Source organism: Cricetulus griseus (assembly GCF_003668045.3).
Source record: "Cricetulus griseus strain 17A/GY chromosome 1 unlocalized genomic scaffold, alternate assembly CriGri-PICRH-1.0 chr1_0, whole genome shotgun sequence".
In the NCBI taxonomy this organism is placed as follows: Eukaryota; Metazoa; Chordata; class Mammalia; order Rodentia; family Cricetidae; genus Cricetulus; species Cricetulus griseus.
In genome coordinates, this window is record NW_023276806.1 from 241154059 (window position 1) to 241175447 (window position 21389).

At 37.3% G+C, this 21389-nt stretch overlaps 1 pseudogene; it reads left to right on the plus strand.

Annotated features, from left to right (window-relative positions):
- Positions 1-12732: 12732 nt before the first annotated feature.
- On the plus strand, positions 12733-20505 carry LOC107979399 (annotated as a pseudogene).
- The last annotated feature ends 884 nt before the right edge of the window (positions 20506-21389 follow it).

Sequence of the window (21389 nt, forward strand, 5' to 3'; positions counted from 1 at the left end):
GAGGAACTGCATTGAGTTTCTCACCATTTAATTTGATGTTGGCTGTTGGCTTGCTGTATATTGCTTTTATTATGTTGAGGTATGTTGCTGTTATCCCTGATTTCTCCAGAACCTTTATCATGAAGGTGTGTTGGATTTTGTCAAAGGCTTTTTCGGCATCTAGTGAGATGATCATGCGTTTTTTTTTCTCAGTCTGTTTATATGGTGGATTACATTGATGGATTTTCATATGTTGAACCATCCTTGCATCCCTGGGATGAAGCCTACTTGATCGGGATCGATGATTTCTCTGATGTGTTCTTGGATTCGATTTGCCAATATTTTCTTGAGAATTTTTGCATCAATGTTCATGAAGGATGTTGGTCTGTAGTTCTCTTTCTTAGTTGTGTCTTTGTGTGGCTTGGGTATCAAGGTTATTGTGGCCTCATAAAAAGAGTTTGGTAATGACCCTTCTGCTTCTATTGTGTGGAATACTTTGAGGAGAATTGGGATTAGCTGTACTTTGAAATTCTGGTCGAATTCTGCACTGAAGCCATCTGGCCCTGGGCTTTTTTTGGTTGGGAGACTTCTAATGACTGCTTCAATTTCATTAGAGCTTATATCTCTATTTAAATTGCTTATCTGTTCTTGATTTAATTTTGGAAAGAGAAATCTGTCCAGAAAATTTTCCATTTCCTTTAGATTTTCAAATTTTGATGAATATAGGTTTTTAAAGTATGACCTGATGATTCTATGGATTTCCTCTGTGTCTGTTGTTATGTCCCCCTTTTCATTCCTGATTTCATTAATTTGCATGTTCACTCTTTGTTGTTTGGTAATTTTGGATAAAGGATTGTCTATCTTGTTGATTTTCTCAAAGAACCAACTCTTTGTTATATTGATTCTTTGTATTGTTCTCCTAGTTTCCATTTTATTGATTTCAGCCCTCAATTTGAATATTTCCTGATGTCTGCTCCTCTGGGGTGTATTGGCTTCTTTGTTTTCTGAATCTTTCAGTTGTGCTGTTAATTCTCTAGTGTGATTATTCTCCTGTTTCTTCATATGGGCATTTAGGGCTATTAACTTTCCTCTTAGCATTACTTTCAAAGTATCCCATAGGTTTGGATATGTTGTGTCTGCATTCTCATTGAATTCTAGGAAATCTTTAATTTCTTTTTTTTATTTCTTCCTGGACCCAAGAATTGTGCAATTGGGTGTTACTTAATTTCCATGAGTTTGTAGATTTTCTGTAGTTCGAGTTGTTGTTGAATTCTGATTTTAAAGCATGGTGGTTTGATAAGACACAGGGGGATATTTCAAGTTTTTTGAACCTGTTGAGGTTTGCTATGTTGCCAAGTCTGTGGCCGATTTTAGAGAAGGTTCCATGTGGTGCTGAGAAGAAGGTAAATTGTTTTGTATTTGCTTGGAATATTCTATAGATATCTCTTAAGTCCAATTGTGCCATAACTTCTATTAATTCTTTTGTTGCTTTTTTAAGTTTCTGTCTGGTGTTTCTGTCCAGTGGTGAGAGTGGGGAGTTGAAATCTCCCAATATAAGTGTGTGCAGTTTTATGTGTGATTTGAGATTTAGTAATGTTTCTTTAACAAATGTGGATGCCTTTGTATTTGGGGCATAAATGTTCAGAATTTAGACCTCATCCTGATGGATTTCTCCTGTGATGAGTAGGAAATGACCTTCTTCATCTCTTTTGACCGATTTTAGTTTAAAGTCCAATTTATTGGATATTAGGATTGCTACTCCTGCTTGTTTCTTGGGTCCATTTGATTGGAAGATCTTTCCCCAACCTTTAATTCTTAAGTACCGTCTGTCTTTGAGGTTGAGGTGAGTTTCTTGTATGCAGCAGAAAGAAGGATTCTGTCTTCTTATCCATTCTGCTAATCTGTGTCTTTTTATAGGGGAGTTAAGACCATTAATGTTGATGGATATTAATGACCTTTGATTATTGTTCTTTCTTGTTTGTTTTTGATTTGGTGATGGTGGTGAGATTATGTGTCGGATTCTGTCCCTTTTTTTTTGGCTGTTGGTAAATTGGGATTATCTATTGCCTATGTTTTTCTGGTTGTAGTTAACATCCCTGGGTTGGAGTTTTTCTTCCAATACTTTCTGTAGGGCTGGATTGGTGGATATATATTGATTGAATCTGCTTTTGTCACGGAATATCTTGTTTTCTCCATCTATGATTGAAAGATTTGCTGGGTATAGTAGTGTGGGTTGGCATCCACGGCCTCAGGTGTGATTCTGATAGGTTTGCCTTTATATGTTACTTGAACTTTTTCCTTTGCTGCTCTTAATATTTTCTCTTTGTTGTGTATGTTTGATGTTTTGATTATTATGTGGTGAGTGACCTTTTTTTTCAGTCTATTTGGTGTTCTGTAGGCTTCTTGTATTTTCACTGGTATGTCTTTCTTTAGTTTGGGAAAGTTTTCTTCTATGATTTTGTTGAATATGTTTTCTGTGCCTTTGATTTGGATTTCTTCACCTTCTTCTATACCTATTATTCTTAGGTTTGGTCTTTTCACAGTATTCCATAGTTCCTGGGTATTTTGTGATAGGGATTTGTTGGACTTAAGACTTTCTTTGGTTGATTAATCTATTTCCACTAGTATGTCTTCAACCCCTGTGTTTCTCTTTTCCATCTCTTGTATTCTGTTGGTTATGCTTACATCTGTAGTTCCTGATCATTTACCCAGCTTTTCTGTTTCCAGCATTCCCTCAGATTGTGCTTTCTTCATTGTCTGTATTTCAGATTTTAGGTCTTGAACTGTTTCCTTGAGAGATTGATACTGATTGACTTGAGGATTGATATCTTGTATTTTTTGGTTAGTTTTTTCTTCCATTTCTTTAAGGGATTTTCTCATGTCCTCTTTGAGATCCTCTATCATCTTCCTGAAGATGTTTTTAAGGTCATTGTCTTCTGGTTCATCTGCATATTGGGTTTTCTGTTGTTGGATGTGTTTTTACCTTGTCCTCTTCTCATCCTTTCTTCTGGTGGTTCTAGCAAGAGTTTCTTGTTCTCCTGGTGGGTGTGGGACCAAGGTTCTCTTCTGGTAGATGCAAACAGGACCAATACTCTGATGTAGGTCCTCTTCTCATGAATGGAGGTATCACTGTTCCCTGGATGTCGGCAGTGTTAGACATGCAGGGTCCTGGGCCATCGGATGGAGGTGGGCTGCCTCTGGGTGTTCGGTGTTCTGAACCCACTGCTGAATTGGTCGCTTGTGTCAGGTGACTGGCAGCAACAACAAACCGGAACTGGTAACAGTTCCTGGCCTATGGGGGCCAGGATGCCTCTGGGTATTCGGAGTTCGGAACCTGCCGCCGAACTGGTCTGGCACCATGCAGGTCTCTTCAAAACACTTTTTATTTAGACTGACGAGAGGACATGATCAGAGTTGTCATTCTGTATATATGTTTCTCTTATTGGTTAACGAAAAACCACTGTTGGCCAATAAGGTAGGAAGATAGGCAGGACTAGGAGAGAATTCTGGGAAAGGTAGGAAGACACAGTCGCTATGTAGCCAACCAAAAGTCTAGCTGGTCTAGACCCTTCCCCTGTAAGCCAAGACCATGTAGAAATACATAATTGATAGAAATAGGTTGATAATTAATACAGAGCTATCCAATAATGCCTAGTCATAAGCCAACAGTTTCATAATTAATATATGTATCTATGTTTTTATTTTGGGGCTCAAATGTGGCAGGACCTGCCAGGCCAAGAATCTCTTGTAACAACTAGAGAGATGCTTTCAGGTTAACCAGAGGACTCTGGTTCTATTTTCAATACTAAGATTTCTACAACTAGCCTATAATTCTTGTCCATTTTCTGGCCCCATGGATGACAGGCACACATATGATACATAGATATGCACTCAGACAACACACATACACATTAAAGAAAAACAGTGGATAATATTTGAAAGATATTTGTAAGAAGGATGAGGGCTAGGGGCAGGGGGAGAAGAAAGCAGATGAAGGATTAGAGTAATAACCAGTCACTATATTTAATTAATTACAAATAGCATAAAATTTCTCCTACATCATAGAATGTCAAACTGCCACCTTTGACTAGAACTTAGAACACATTTTCCCAGAGAGTTTGTGACTAAATTCCATGACATAGCTAACGTTTATATGAATATTTATTATAAAAATTTTATAGGGGTTTTCTTTTTAGTGGTTAAAGCATGAAATGTCTTTGTAACCAAAAGTTTCAGACATGTATGATTTTAAGTACAGAAATATGCTCATGAAATTTCTACTTCTTTTGCTTTGCCTTCCCAGAGACACATGGAGTTCTGAGTCATGGAGTATTCTTACATGTTTGTAAGAGCTTCTCTTATAGCCCACATTGGATTTAGATGTTCTTTTTGACCACCATACTCTTTGTGTGCATGTGTAGTGTACCTGGGTATCAAGGAGGCCAGAAGACAACCTTGGAACCACTGGACCTGGATTACAGGCAGTTTTGAACCATGTGTTTTGAGTGTTTGGAATCAAGCTAGGGTCCTCTGCAAAAAAGCAGCATGTGTGGTCAACTGATGAGCCATCTCTCCCACTCTGATATCTTCTTTCTAATTCATTTTTGATGCAGAGTAACTCCCTCCAACTTGCTTCATCAGTTACCAATAATGCAGTCATGTGAAGGCTGTAGCAATGAATTAGATATTATAAAACATGTTAATCTTTCACTTTTATCTCTCCTTTATTCTCTCCCCTCATTCCAACCATAAGAATGTCTACATTTATATTATTTCACATTTTATGAAACCATAATTGTTAATATGATCTCACCAAAAAGACATTACCATTTGTATTGCAAAAGGAAAAGGAGAAACGAAATTAGTGAATGAGAGCAGAAATAATATGGACATAATTTCTCTCAATTTCCATATTAATGCTTTAGAATATGAGACCCCTGCAGATGATTTTGATGGGCTACACTTTAAAATTTCAAAGAACAGTATACATCAGACTAAAAAAACCATTTCCTGACCCACAGGACTACAGGATTTGAATAGCTGAATCATAAGACTTTCCATATTAATGGTATCATCTATGACAATTTTTAAATGAAAATAATTTCTCAAAGTAGAAACTCATGGTAGAATTAAAAGGAAACAATCTGTGAAATTCATTGAGCTAAAATATTTCTTCGGAAGTGTAAATCACTTTATTACTAGAAGATGGCAAGCAAAAACACCCTACAGCTAGACTGAGACAGCCACTCTTGTCCAGGCCCCAAATCTATGCATGTCAATGAACTTCTTGATAGTTAGATTATATTCGTCATGATTAGAAATTGACATCTCAATGTCATTAAGGAATATATGCATCTCCAAATATATATGACTACAGGAAAAACTTCTCCATTTAGTATCCTAAATCGTGGGATGAAAAGTAAAACTAAAGAAACAATACTAAAAATCATAAAGGAAGAAATATCTAAATTTCCCCACCCTTGGCATCAGCAAAAATAAAAGTCAGAATATTATGGAATGATATATCTCAAACTCATAAGGCAAATAACTGTGAACCAAGAATACTATGCTCAGTAAAGTGTTCTTTCAAAATCAACAGATAATTAAGGGTATTTGGAGACAAATATTAATTAAGGCTAGTGATGGCAACTGAGCCATCACTGAAGAACTGTATTCTTAGTGGAATACAATACATGGAGGGAGAAGAAAGATCTTATCCTTTATGGGAATGTATCAAGGTAAATACTCCATGATAGGAGCAGATAAGGATGGTACATTTGGGAAAGAAACAAACACTTCATGCTGAGCTGAAATACTGACAAACATCTACAGTTTAAAATATGCATTCCATCACTTGAATTTGCACTGAGATTATCAGCTGCAATCTACATAGGAATAATTTCTCTACTTTTTCTTTTAGTGGTGGAAATATACCCAGAACTTTTCACATGATGAGCCTGTCCTCAAACACTGATCTACGGCACAACAATCTATCACTAGTATCTATGTTCTCAATTAAAAAAAAAACTATCATTTACAGAGAAAATAAGCTGCATGTGTAGAATTTTAATTTCTTTACATATAAAGTTCAATTTTTTGAAAATTATAGGAATTTTATTATAAATGATAATTCTCTCATATTTAAAATTCTGATTTCAGAAAAATTACAAATTACAATATTACAAATGTGACTAAGAAAAAGATTAAGGTATCAAAACAAGTGTTCTCACTTTGCTTTCTATGATATACAGATAGCTGAATTATGGGACCTTTATTCTTGAAATAATCTGACAACATTTACTTTTGAAATTTACTGTTGAAATTTAGGATGTTTGAATAGAATGATTTTGCAATTCCAAAGCATAATAAATCCAAACTTGAACAAATAAATATTTTAAAATTTAAGTGTAGCAAGCTTTTTTTTAAGATAACCAGTTTCGAAATAATGACATGGAGATTGCTTATTAATTATGAAAGCTTGGCCTTTAGTTTAGTCCTGTTGCTAATTAGATTTTATAACTTAAATTAACCTGCTTCCATTAATTTATGTTCTGCCATGTAGCTTTTAACTTTTCCTCAGTATGTTGCTTCCAACTTGTTCCAAGTTTGCTGGCAAAATTCACACACCTAGATTCCTTTTCTTCCTCTCTCTCTCCAGAAATCCCATGTATCCTTTCCTATCCAGCTATTGGCCAATCTGCTCTTTATTATACCAATTAGAAGGCATCTTGGCAAAGATATATCTTCACAGTGTACAAATATTCTCTAACATTTTACGTTTTAATTATTTTGTACAATAAATTATTGTGCTATTCTATTGCATTTACCTCACAATTTTATTTAAAACTTTAAAAAGCAATTAGGTAGAGTAACCTCAAAGAAGCTTCTCACTATGATTGCTTTCTTTCTCCCTAGAGATCATCTTTCTTATACTCTGTACTTCAGTCAATAACTATGAATTATTTCATTTTAAAAAACTGGAATAACAGTTATGATGGTTCTACAGGACTATAATTTGAAATGATATGACACTAAATATATTTTATATTTCTGACTTTTCATCATTTTTAATTTATTTTATATACTAACCATAGTTTCCCCTTCCTCCTTTCCTTCCACTCCCTCTCTCCACCTATCCCTCACCTCCCATCCATTCCTCCACTGTCTCCACTTACATATGGTAAGGCCTCCCATGGGAATCAACAAAGCACAGTATATCAAGATGAGCAGGACCAAACTCCTCTCCCCTGCATCAAGTGTTAATAAGGGAAGAAGTTCCAAAGAGCTAACTCAGTCATCCGGGACAGGACCTGGTACCACCACTAATGGCCCCACAAAAGAATAAGCTACATAATCATCACTCAGATACAAAGGGCCTAGGTTGGTCCCGTGATGGCTCCCTAGTTGTCCATTCAGAGTCCTTGAGATCCCATAATCTCAGGTCAGCTGTACCTGTAACCTTCCCCATCATGATCATGACACCCCCACCCCCACCATGCTCAGGCAATCTTTCCATCCTCTCTTCAATTGGACTCCTGGAGCTAGGCCCAGTGCCCTGACCACTGAATCTGCCTCCATCTACTACTGGATGAAGGCTCCATGCCACCCAGCTTCTCTGGAGCTAAGGATTGTAGCCTGGTTTCTCTTTGCTTTACATCTCATATCCACTTATGAGTGAGTACATATCATGCTTGTATTTATGGGTCTGGGTTACCTCACTCATGATGTCACTATTTATTCTGTGGAGTAATACTCCATCATGTAGATATATCACCCTCTATCTATTCTTTGGTTGAGGGGCACCTAGGTTGTTTTCAGGTTCTGGCTTTTATAAATAATGCTGTTATGAACATAGTGAACAAGTGTAATTGGGGTATGGTTAAATATCCTTTGATCATATGCCAAAGAGTATTATCACTGGATTTTTGATAGGTTTTGATAGGTAGATTGAGTTACGACTTTCCAAGAAACAGTCATATGAATTTCCAAATTGGCTATACAAGTTTTCACTCCCACCAGCAGACTTCTTCATGATGGGTTATTTTTTTCTTTCATGAATATGAAATGACCTTCTCCATCTCTTTTGAATAATTTTAGTTTGAAGTGGTATTTGTTAAATATTAGAATAGCTACACAAGCTTTCTTCTAAGGACCATTTGATTTGAAAATCTTTTCCCAAACCTTTACTCTGAGATAATGCCTCTCTTTGAAGTAGAGGTATGTTTCTTGTGTGCAACAGAAAGATGGATCTTGTTTTTATATCCATTCTGTTAGCCTGTTTATTTTTATTAGTGAATTGAATCCATTGATATTAAGAGATGTTATTGACCAGTGATTGTTAATTCCTGTTATTTGTGGTTTGTTTAATGGTGGTGATGGTAGTCTGTGTGTTTCACTTCTTTGAGATTGGCTGGTATGACATTATCTTTTGACTGTGTTTTCATGGATGTAACTGAGTTTCTTGGGTTGGAGTTTTCCTTTTAGTACTTTCTGTCATGCTAGATTTGTTGTTAGGTATTCTTTTTTTGTTTGTTGGTTGGTTTTTTCCTCCATTTTTATTTAAATTAGAAACAAGATTATTTTAAATCTCAATCCCAGTTCACTCTCCCTCCCCTTCTCTCCTGCCCCCCAATAACACCCTACCTGTCCCATACCATTTCTGATCCCCAGGGAGGGGAAGGCCTTCTATGTGGGGTCTTCAGAGTCAGTCATATCCTTTGGGATAGGGCATAGGCCCTCCCTGTGTGTCTAGGCTGAGGGAGTATCCCTGTATGTGAAATGGCCTCCTCACTGACACACACATTCATTTGGTCTGGATCAGTTCCATGCTGGTTTCCCAGTGATCAGTCTGGGAACCAAGAGGACCCACATATTCAGGTCAGCTGTTTCTGTGGGTTTCACCAGTCTGGTCTTGACCCCTTTGCTCATAACTCATCCTCTTCTACTGGATTCCAATTCATTTCAGTGTTTAGCTGTGAGTATTTGCTTCTACTTCCATCAGATGCTGGATGAAGGCTCTAGGATGACATATAAGTTAGTCATCAATCTCATTATCAGGGGATGGCATTTAAGCTAGCCACTCCACTGTTGCTTAGATGGTTAATTGGTGTCATCCTTATAGATTTCTGGACATTTCCCTAGTGCCTGATTTCTTTAAACCGATACTGGCTCCCTCTCTGATGGTATATCTATTCTTCCCCCTAAACAAACTTCCTGCTCCCTTATATCCTTCTCATCACTCCTCTTCTCCCCTTCTCATTCTCCTAGCTCCCTCTCCCCTACCCCAAGCTATCAGTTTTCTCAGGAGAACTTGTCCTTGTCCCCTTCTCAGGGGGAACTATGTATGTCTCTCTTAAACTCTTCTATGTTTCCTAGCCTCTTTGATGGTGTGGATTGTAGGCTCATAATCCTTTGCTCTATGTGTAAAACCCATATATGAGTGAGTGCATGCCATGTTTGTCTTTTTGTGAATGGATTACCTCACTTAGAATGGTTTCTTCTAGTTCCATCGATTTGCCTATGAATTTCAAGATTTCATTGTTTTTTTTCCCCTCTGAGTAGTACTCCATTGTGTAATTGTACCACATTTTCTTTATCCATTCTTAAGTTGAGGGGCATCTAGGTTTCTTTCAGGTTCTGGCTATTACAAATACTGCTTCTATGAACATGGTTGAACAGATGTCCTTGTTGGATGAATGTGCTTCTTTTGGCTATATGCCTAGGAGTGGAATTGTTGGATCTTGTAGTAGACTGATTCCCATTTTCCTGAGGAATCACCATACTGATTTCCAAAGTGGTTGTACAAGGTGTCAATCCCACCAACATTGGAATATTAATCTGCTTTCTCCACATCCTCTCCAGGATAAGTTACCATTGGTATTTTTCATTTTAGCAATTTTGACAGGAATAAGATGGTATCTCAGAATTGTTTTGATATGCATTTCCCTCATGGCTAAGGATGTTGAGCACTTTCTTATATGTGTTTCAGCCATTTTAGATTCCTGTATTGAGAATCTTCTATTTAGTTCTGTACCCCACTTTTTAATTGGATTATTTGGTGTTTTGGAAACTAGCTTCTTGAGTTCTTTGTACATTTTAGAGATCAGCCCTCTGTTGGATACGGGCGAAGCATCTTCAACAAATGGCACTCGAATAACTGAATGCTGGCATGTAGAAGACTGCAGATTTATCTATGTCTATCATCATGCAGGAAACTTAAGTCCAAATGGATCAAAGACCTCAACATTAATCCAGCCACACTGAACCACTTAGAAGAGAAAGTGGGGATTACCCTTGAACAAATTGGTTCAAGAGACAGCTTCCTGGACATTACACCAGTAGCACAGACATTGAGATCTATAATTAATAAATGGGACCTCCTGAAACTGAGAAGCTTCTGTAAGGCAAGGGAAACAGTCAGCAAGACAAAATGGCAGCCCACAGACTAGGAAAAGAATAGGTAATCTTTTTTTTGTTTGTTTGTTTGTTTTTGTTTTTTTCGAGACAGGGTTTCTCTGTGTAGCTTTGGAGCCTATCCTGGCACTTGCTCTGAAGACCAGGCTGGCCTCAAACTCACAGAGATCCACTTTCCTCTGCCTCCCAAGTGCTGGAATTAAAGGAGTGTGCCACCAATGCCTGGCAAAATAGCTATTCTATAAATCGGTTTTGTCACAAAGTATCTTGTTTCCTGTATTGATGTTGATTGGAAGTTTTGCTGAGTATAGTTAGTCTGGGCTGGCATCAATGGTCTCTTACTGAATATAAATGTCTGTTCAGGACCTTCTAGCTTTTATAGTTTCTATGGAGAAGTGAGGTACAGCTCTTATAGGTTTGCCTTTGTGTGTTATTTGGTCTTTTTCATTTTCTGCTCTTAAAATACTTTTTTTTTATTCTGTATGTTTAGTGTTTTGATTATTATGCTGAGGGTACTCACTAAAATATTTTGAGACATACACATTGACATAGAATGATGGAGGTTTTGTTGCAATGATATTCAGTTTTGAGTATTGCTCTACCCAGGTGTGCTACTGACTGCAAAGACTGAAAATGTCATTACTCTTCCTGTTGACTATTTCAAAGTCACCAGATTACTTTGAGAGTTAAATATCTTTTAGTCCCTGTGGTGACAGTTTATGTATTAGCTCACAAATAATGCTTATCCGAAGATTAGAGTACAAAACTAGGCATACTACTTAGCTATAGAGACCAGGGAGTGATGGCACACACCTTTAATCCTAGCAGCCACACTAGCTAGCCATAAAGGCCAGGCAGAATTGGCACATACCTTTAATCCCATCACTCAGGAGACAGAGGCAGAGAGATCTCTGTTAGTTCAAGGCCATGCTGGGCTACATGAGATTGAAGCTGTTTAAAAGATAACAGAGCTCACAAAAGGTGATCCCCGCATTGGGAGTGACCTACCTTTAATCCCAGCACTAAGGAGGTGGAGACAGGAAGGCATAAGGCTGAGCAAAAGGAGGAATATATGGTAGGAGAAGACAAGAGCTCAGGACAGTCTAGGCAGTCAGAATGAGGCAGTCAGTTTGAGCATTCAGTCTAAGGATTTATAGAATGGTACTGCCCCTTCAATCTGAGGTAGTGGTAAGAACTAAAAGCTGGCTACTTTGCTTCTCTGAATTTTAGCTTCCCATACCCAATATCTGACTCTGGATTTTTATTACTAAGACCAATTAGAATTCATGCTACAAATCCCAGACAAATGTGTAGGCCGTTAAGTCAGATAATCCACCAGAGTTGTCAGATATATAAACACAAACTATACTTAGAAACCTGTGATTTTTATCCTTTGATTTGACCTGCAAAATAGTCTCAACTTTTAATGTCAAATTTTCATTTTCTTCTTTACAAAATTTCTAATGTAATTTTAGACACCTTGGCCTTTTCTTCTTTAGCATTTCAGTGAAAAAATAATTCTGCTCAGAGAACTTGGTAAAGTTCATCTCCAAACAGCACACAGTATTTTATGTTGATGTTGAATAGAGACCATGATTTATATATCTACTTCCCCCTTGATGCACATTAATCACAGTGGTTTCTTGTTATTGAGGGTTCTGAGCATGCTACAGTGAAAACACTTTGATCCAGGTACTTATGTATTGTGTTTCCAAATTTATGATATACAGACTAACAATTAAATAGCTAGTTTAAAAATTATGTGAAGTGTGATCACTATTTCTAAAATGTGCTAAGGACAGGATGTTCTAGGGTTTCACAATATAAACATTGTAGGGCAGCTTATTTTTATTAGCTTAAATTTATTTTTACTACAATGAATGTATTACCAAAGCTTCATAAAGGAATAGAACTGAGAGAATGGATATGTATTATGGGATTTATTAGATTGGCTTAAAGGATATGGTTCTGGTAGTCCAACAGTTAGTATCTCACACTAAGGAGACTTAGAATCTTGTAGTTGTTTTATCCAGGGCTGAAGGGAGTATTCACAATATGACAATAGTGACCTGGAGCATTGCTGGAGAGATATTGTCTTTCAGTTTAAGCTGGACTCTGGAAGAGTTTATCAGGGAAGAAATGCAACACCACAGGTTACAGAAACTTTCCAGTGAGAATGAAGGGAAGCAGTCAGAAGGCAAGTTCCCTCTTCCATGTAACTTTGCAGAGAGCAACCATAATGTGCCACTCATATTTTGGTTGTATGGTCCTGCTTCAAATAGGTTGATCAAGAAATACCCTTCCGCTGTCTTCTGGAGATGGTGCTTAGAGGTGCTCAGAATGGTCCAGCATTTGACATATGGATGTAGGCTTTCCTACAATACAGCCTTTAACAAAACTAGGCTGTCACAAACCCTTGGCAACAGTATTGTTTACCTTTATACCAAGAAGGTTGGGAAATCATCTAAATCTGCGTGAGGTGTGTGCTCAGGCAGACTTCGAGGGGTTTGTGCTGTCAGACCGAAAGTTCTTATGAGACTGTCTAAGAAAAAGAAGCATGTCAGCAGAGCCTATGGTGGCTCCATGTGTGCCAAGTGTGTCTGTGACAGGATAAAGCAGGCTTTCCTTATTGAGGAGCAGAAAATTGTTGTGAAAGTATTGAAGGGCAAAAGCACAGAGTCAGAAAGTGAAATAAATACGCAGTTTTTTAAAAATAAATGTCAATGTGTGGTCTGTGAAAGAGAGAGAGAGAGAGAGAGAGAGAGAGAGAGAGAGAGAGAGAGAGAGAGAGAGAGAGAGACCCTTACAGGAGTACCCCGATCTAGTCAGGTTGACAACCAAGATGTGTCATGACCATGAGTTTGACAAAATTTTAAATGTATTCCTGCATGGGCCTCCAATGTGCTTTTGTTGTGGTCCCAGTGTTTCTTGACAGCTGATTAAGCTTTTGTAGGTAAGAGACTACCATACTTCATATCCTCTAATTCTTTATGATCGATCACTTCCTTTTCAGTTTACGATATCTTCCCCCAATCATTATAAAATCAAAAAATTTTAAGTTCAGGGCTTCTGTGAATTGAAATAAACATTGTTGTATAAGAAAAATACACACTTTCAACCTTTGTTGGTTGATAACCACTTAAGTTATGATTCGTGATGTAGTTTTCACAAATTTTCTGATTCTATCTTTTGTGATCCATGAATAGTGAAAAAAGAAAAGAAAAACCAGTGTAGAGAGTGATTTTCTAGGAAAGAAGACAGCAAAAGCCGGAGGTCTTTGATTGTAATAATGTTGAATCTAGAATAACAAAAAAGAACATTGTAGGTGGAGGAAAAAGTGAGGAAAATTGTATATTTTGATACAAGCACCAGAAAAACAGTCAGAGGAAGAAAGAACATTAGGTTTCCTGCCCTTATACAAGGTAAATGCTGATAAATAAGTTATGCAGCCTTGTTTCTGAGTTCTCCCTCAAAACACCAAAGTATAGCCCAGGTTGGCATTGAATTCATGATACTCCTGCCTCTGCTGCCTTCAGCAAATCCTACCAGTATGCACCCACCCTGTAAGTCAAAATGACTCCGTGATACCATCTTTTTGGGGGGTGGGGGTTCAAGGTAGGGTTTCTCTGTGGCTTTGGAGGCTATGCTGGAACTGTTATACACAAGGCTGGTCTCGAACTCACAGAGATCCTCCTGCCTCTGCCTCTGTCTCCCAAGTGCTGGGATTAAAGGCATGCAACACTACTGCCCGGCTTGTGATAACCTCTTATACCTATCAGAATGGGTAAGATCAAAACACTGATGACAGTTTTTTTTTTTTTTTTTTTTTTTGCTAGAGAGGATACAGAGTAAGTGGAACACTCCTTCATTGCTGGTGGAAATGCAAAATTGTACAGCCACTTTGGAAATAAGTATTGTTGTTTCTCAAAAAATTGGGAATCAATCTACCTCAAGACCCACAAATACCACTCTTAGACATACACCCAAAGTATGCACAATCATACCATGAGGCCATTTGCTCAACTATGTTCATAGCAACATTATTTGTAATATCCAGAACATGGAAGCAATCTAGGTGTCCATCAACTGAAGAATGGATAAAAAATGTGGTGAATTAATTTGATGGGTTATTACTCAGTAGTAAAAAGAAAAATGACATCATGAAATTTGCAGACAAATGGATGGAACTAGGTGGGGAAAAAAGCAACCCGAGTAAAACAAGAAACACAAACACTGTTTATTGTCACTCATAAGTGGATATTAGACTTAAAGCAAAGGATAACCGGACTACATTCCACAACCCCAGAGACGTTATGGAAAAGGGGGGCCTTAAGAGGGACACACATGGAGGACCCCAGGAAAGGAAAATAGATAAGATTTCCTGGGTAACCTGGGAAGGGGAAGAAAAGGGGATGAGGGATGGGTCAAGAGAAATCAAGAAAACTGAGTTGGAGGAGGGACAGAGAAGGAGAACAATGAAAGGGATATCTTGATAGAGGGAGCCATTATAGGGCTAGGGAGAAACCTGTTGCTAGAGATTTCCCAGGAATCCTCAAGGATGACCCCAGATAAAACTCCAAGCAGTAGTGGAGAGGGTGTCTGAATGGTCCTATCCCTTTAATCAGATTAGTGACTACCCTGTTTGAAATCATAGAACCTTCATCCAGTAACTAATGGAGGCAGACTCAGAGATACACAGCCAAGCACTGAGCTGAGATCATGGAGTTCAGTTGAAGAGAGGGAGGAGGGATCGATCATATGAACAAGTGGTGTCAAGAGCATGGAGGAAACCACAGACACAGCTGACCCAAGAAAGTGGGAATTCAGGAACTATGGACTGACAGATGGGGAACCTGCATGGGACCAAATTAGGCCTTCTGAATGAGGGTGATAGTTATGTGGCTTGATTTGTTGGTAGGGAAGGGGAGGTGCTGGCAGTGGGACCAGAACCTATCTCAGGTACATGAACTGGCTTTTGTATACCATCCCCTATGGTGGGATACCTTGTTCAGTCTTGATACAAGGGTAGGGGCTTGGTCCTGCCTCAACTTGGTATGCCAGACATTCTTAACTCCCCAAGGAAGGTCTTACCCCTTCTGAGGAGTACATGGGGGTGGTAATGGGGGGTGGTCAGGGACAAGAAAAGGGGAGGGAGGAGAAACTGGGGTTGGTATATAAAATGAAAAATATATTTACATAACAAAGAGAAAAAAGAAAACCAGAAGTTATCTTGTCTAAGTATATTTCAAAATCAGAAAGAGTGAAATAGTAAAGGAAGAATATAAATACCACTTGTGACTATGTCTTACTTATTTCCTGCATATCACTAATCGATGTCCCCCCCCTTATTTCAAAAGTACACAGTAAACACATAAATGTTTGTTCAGTGATTGAAATAATGAATGGAATTTAAAAACAAAAACAAGCCGGATGTTGGTGGCACATGCCCTTAATCCCAGCACTCGGGAGGCAGAGGCAGGCAGATCTCTGTGAGTTTGAGGCCAGCCTGGTTATCAGAGCGAGTGCCAGAATAGGCTCCAAAGCTACACAGAGAAACCCTGTCTCAACACCCCCCCCCAAAAAAACACAGTGACTGTAACATAAGGGGAGTTACAAAAGACAGAATCAACAAGCCAAACTGATAGCTTGCCACTTTCAGGGTTTCATTTGAACAGAATACAGAAGATTTGCAGGGAAGTATTGTATATCCAATTTAAAACAAACATGAGCAAATGAGCAATCCTGTTCAATAGTAAGCAAGAACTAAATTGAAAGAGTGAACATTTCATCATCTATACTGACAAAGTAAGAAGCTCACATGGGGCATTTTGTGGTGTTACATTTATTTCATTGTGTAACTCTATTAATTATTTTCTTCCCCTCAGCTCTGCTGTGTGGAAAAGACATCTCCGAGTTTGGGCTGTATGAACACAATCCTTCTGGTTTTAAATGTTCACAGGGTTCTTACTGTATTCTTTCTCTCTTTTACAGCATACCCTCCCTCTCATTACAAGGCAACATTCAGTAAATACCTTAGACATTGTTTTAAAAACTTAAATCAATGTTGTAGCAAATATCCATCTTCTATAGGACTTTGGAAAGGATCTTAAAATTCCCAAGTCTTTTGGATAAAAATTCTGACCTTTCCATGTTCAACACAGACATACTGCTGTGCAATTATCTAGGAATTCAAAACTGGAATTAGTCTCCCACCCCTCCAGAGGCAATCATTGGCCATTGTTTTGAGGGGACATATGTTCTATAATAAACATTGCTGCATATGTTACAACTTTCTGCTTTTTTAAAGCATGATTAGAAAGGTTATAATATGTTCCACAGCTCCACTGAGTTCCCTTCTTCTCAATATTGTGCCCTGTCAAAAGCTCACAGGGAGGCTGGGCTGCTTTGTCCAATCACATTAAGCTCATAAGAGATCTTCCATCAAGTTTGCCACTCCCATCCCAGTTATCTTAGAATGCTAAAAATATGCACATAGTTAATATTTTCCTTAATTTAAAATCATGGAGATACCATATAAGTACAGTTTAAAGAAGCTAGTAAGTACATGAAATATAAAATCATTTATATCATTATAACTCATTGTGGTGGCTCTGAGAATACTGAAAGCCCATGGTGTGAACTATATTGCAAACTTAAGGAGATATTTGATTATCCTAATTCACCAGTTGTGAGAAGCAATAGATGTGTTGTAAAGGATTTTCAGGGAGTGTGACATTGGAGGAGGCAACATAAAACTGTATCAGGCTCAGTATATTGATATAGGCCTTCTGCTTGGAGATTCTAGGTTTAATATTGAACTCACAAAGTTTTAAAAAAGTGTTAAAAGTTTATTTGAATAGTTGGGTGAAGCATTAATCAAAACATGGAATACAAGGAGGAGTTGGATATGCATGTTGTCCCTTGGCTTGGGGTTGATGAAGGGACTTTTAAGGATCAGGGAAATTGTGATTCTAAAATGGGTGCATTCTGTAAAACCTAATCTTCCATAATTCAAAGGTTCAGAAGACATGTTCTTAACTAATCCTGCAGGATGCAAAATAGGAGAGGGGTACAAGCACATTTGAGGAGCTTTGTTGCTCCTTGTACCAGAACTTAGGGTCTGAGATCATGCTGCTCAGTTGGATGAATTAACTACAATGGTTTCAATTGAGCTCCTACATAGCATGGTCAATTTGACAGCACTGAATCACCAGACAAAAAAAGGTGATCCTAGTTATTGCAAAGGGCAGCATAGACAAATCAAAGACCAGCACAAACAAGATAAATTCTATGGTGGCATGATTTGTATGGACCTTTGGTACAAGTTAATCAATCATGGTATTTCCAAGAAGAAACAAAAAGCCTACTAAACATTTGTTTGATCAGTATTAAGTGAAAAACTTCTTAAACAAATGAAAGAAAAGGTACATTAGATCCATGGCAAAAAGGGAATCTCTGTCCATTAATCAGTTTCCAGATCTGAGCCAAGTTTCAGATCAAAACTCCCCTGAATGATGGGATGATTAGGCTCCCCTGAGGAAGGAACTTGATAAAATATTTAAAATTTTTACTGTTGGCCTCTCTCCAGTCCTCCCATTCACAGATCTACAGCCTTTTTACAGGGATGACTTTACAATGGGAAGTAGAAATCAATCAGAATTTCTTGAGTCTATTGAATACTGCTTCTCAATTAATGCTGATTCCAGGAGATGCCCTTAGAATCCTGGCTACCAAAGTCATGTTTGCCCAACTTCCTGTCACTTAAAGAAACCAAGAAATATAAACAGCAGTTAGTCTGCTGGAGATCAACAAACCCAAATTCTCTTCTGTCAACACTACAAAACCAGTAGCATGTCCTTCAGGCAATGGAGAGAAGGGCCGTTTTAGGCAGGAGACTACAGTACCATAGACAAATGTCATCAGTATGGCTGTTTGTTTGTCAAAAGAATACATATATAAAGCATCAATGAAAGACAGAAATACAAAGGGGAGTAAATAGATTTAAGAGAGAGTAAGAGTTCACACACAAACAAAGAAATACTGAAGGGTTAAGATGGACCAAAATTCTAATTACCATCAAAATGTATCCTGTGATTTATAGCATGAATATTAATATAATAAAATATTCTCCAATACTTGTGAGCGAGAGTGCAAGACGCACGTTTTATGGATGAGTTATGAGGAAAGAAAGAAACACATTTAATGTTGGAAAGGCTCTGGTTCAGAGACATACTGGAATTAATGCTGTTCAAAAGACTTACCCTTGAACTCACTATGGAGCCAAAGATGATGTTGAAATTATGATTCCCTTGCCTTTGCCTCCCCATTGTTGGGTCTGTAATGCATCCAGTTTATGTGCTATCTGACCTCCAACAATAGCCTTTGGGCAATCTCTGGCAATCTCTATATTGGCTGAGATACAATATCAGTCCTACATTAATTTTTCTACATTTTAGGCAATAACATTGCTGGTCACAAATGAGAAATATTAATTTTATGGACAATTCTTTGGTTGCTGAGAAATAAAGAAAATGTGTATATGCATGAATCTAATAACTATGTTTTACAGTTTTAGAGTTTGTAATCAATCTTTTTTGTACCTAATTAGGGTACTTTCTGTTAAATTTTTAATTATTATAATTATATATATTTCCTTAAATTTACTTTCTACATAAGAAGGATATTATTAAAAGAATTATTTAAAAATCAGTTAATTATAGTTTGTTCAATGTTATTACTAAAATAATTTAAATCATTTTATATATTTATTATATATTTAGTTGCTTTTCATTGAGTATGATATAAAATATGTAAAAAATTATAGTTAATATTTTTCCTTTTGACCTTTGGTTTTAGAGAAGTAAATGTGTTATTTATAAAAGAAAAATATCATTCATTGTGATAAATTGTTTGCATAAATTGGCCACATTCCCAAAGATTGCTATTGATTTATTGAATTGTCTGATTCAAAAGCTATGTGATATATAATATGGAATATATCCACCAATATAATATATAATGGTGGAATGATAACCAAGGCATCACAAAGACTCAGCACATTCCTTGAAAACTCTAAAGGATTAAGGACTAACTGTCCCAGCCACCAAGATAAACTCAAGATAGGATACAGTTTCTTTTTCAATGCAATTACTTAAATAATGCAATACCACCAAAGCAAAATATCCCCAATGCTTGGTGTGAAAAAAGAACTCATCATTAATTCATACAGAAAACAAATCAGGTAGAAATTGTCTAAGTTCTGTTGAAATTATCAGAGATCAAGCTTGGTTTATTATGCAAGAACCAAATGACATTTGTTCCTATTTACATTAAATTATTGTTAAATATCCAGTATCCATCTTGGAAATCAGAACATCAGCTTTCTAACATACTAAACATCATCATCCTAGCAATGATAATAAAAACTGATTTCAATGTCCATTGCTTGATATTTAATTTATCCTAATATAAATTATAATGCAATAGTATTTAATTCCAAATAAATACCATTAAAACATTAAAACATATGTTTATTTCATAATCGATAAAGAATATTATAAACATTGTGAAATGATATTACTTGTTGAAATTCTTTAATGAAAACAAGGTTTATTTCATTGGTTTAAACCTATACTGAAGTAATAACAAATTTTTTATACTATGTGTTTGGCAATTGGATTTAGTCAAGTTTTTTTGTTTTATTTTATTTTATTTTTTATTATTTCAAATTAGGAACAAACTTGCTTCACGTGTCAATCCCTTCCCCAACCCTCCCCCCAGCCCCGACCTCCCCCCACCCCTTCCTACCTCTACTCCCCAGGGAGGGTAGGTCCCACTACAGGGGCTCCCCAAAGTCCACCTCATCATTCTGGGCCAGGCCATCAAAATCTGTCATATCATTTGGGGGAGGGCCTTCCTTCCTGTATCTGGGCTGCAATAGTGTCCCTCCATAGGGAATGGGCTCCCAAAGTCCATTTGTACTCTAGGGATAAACACTATATCTCCATGTACAATTTGTAATCTAATGTTCCAGATGTGGTGAAGAATATCACTAAAGCCAGTACTCTGGAAGTTGGACTTCAGGGCAGCTTTTATACGTTTGTCTTCCTTTGATTGAAAATAGATCTTTTTCTCACATAAAATGGTTATAGTTTCTCCTCTCTTTTCTTCCCCTGGTTCTTCCTCACATCTTTTCCCATCTAGATCCACTCTCTTTCTGTCTTTACTTAGAATGCAAACAGGTTTCCTTAGGGCTTATACTAAATATAATAGAGTATAATATAATTTATAATATAACAAAAATAACACAGTGGGACTGAGAAAAAAAGAAACAAGGAAAGAGAAGACACAAGGAACATACTCCCCCTTGTTCACACGTATGGGAATCCCATTAATACACTAAACTGGAAGCCATAATAAATATGCCAAGGACCTAGTGTACAAACATGCAGGCCCTGTGTATGCTGCTCCAGTCTCTGTAAGTTCATATGAGATTTGATCATGTTGCTTTAGAAGACCTTGTTATTTTGGTGTCCTCTATCCCCTCTGGCTCTTACACCCTTTCCCTGAGCTGTGAGGGGAAGGATTTGATGGATTCATCCATTTCAGGGCTCAGTGTAATAAGGTACATCACTATCGGTTTAATATTTGTTAGTGGGTCTCTGCATTTGTTCCCATATGTTGCAAGAGGAAGCTTCTCTGAACAAGGCACTTACTTAGGAGATTATCAGAATGTCATTAGGAGTCATTTTATAGCTACATATTTTTGTTTGTGTTTGTTTTCTTTTAGAAACAGTCAAAACAGTATTTGATTTTATCCTAGTTTCTTAGGATATCTCTCCAGTCTTAGGTTCTTGGTCTAGGCCTCAAGTCAAATTAGATATTTGTTGATTACTCTCAGAAGTTTTGTGCTACCATTGCACTAACATAAGTGGAAAGCAGGATGGCATTGTAAATCAAAGGGATTGTTGCTAATTTGGTGTTTGTTTCTTTCTATA